Source organism: Chrysochloris asiatica, unplaced genomic scaffold (genome assembly GCF_000296735.1).
Source record: "Chrysochloris asiatica unplaced genomic scaffold, ChrAsi1.0 scaffold00024, whole genome shotgun sequence".
In the NCBI taxonomy this organism is placed as follows: Eukaryota; Metazoa; Chordata; class Mammalia; order Afrosoricida; family Chrysochloridae; genus Chrysochloris; species Chrysochloris asiatica.
Window position 1 is genome coordinate 7,021 of NW_006408542.1, and position 473 is coordinate 7,493.

Consider the following 473-nt stretch of genomic DNA (forward strand, 5'->3'; position numbering starts at 1 on the left):
CTAACTCACTGTATTTTCCTTTATATTATGATTTTTTCACTTGCACATGCAGGGAACTGATGCCCTGGACCTTATAGTAGATCCAGAGCTCTGGTGTCCCATGAGCGCAGCTAATATTGGTTTTCAATACCTCCCTGAAGAAGCCTTTCCTACCTGGCTGTCTCTGCTGCCCCCCAAACCAGCACCCTCTCAGGATTTAATTTTTCACCTGTTTTGTTTTTAAACTCTCCCCGTTCACACACACCCTGTTCTGGCCTTTTCCCTGTTAATAAACAGTTCAGGGCTGGCTGTGGCCCTTTTGAGCTGCCTGCTTATAGCGTAATGGTTATGAATCAGGCTGCTAACCCCAAGGCTGGCAGCTTGAAACCATCAACTGTTCCATGGGAGAAAGAGGAGGCCCTCTGCTCCTGAAGATTCACAACCTCGGAAAACCTGTGCAGAGTCACTATGCGTTGGAACAAACTCCAAGACAA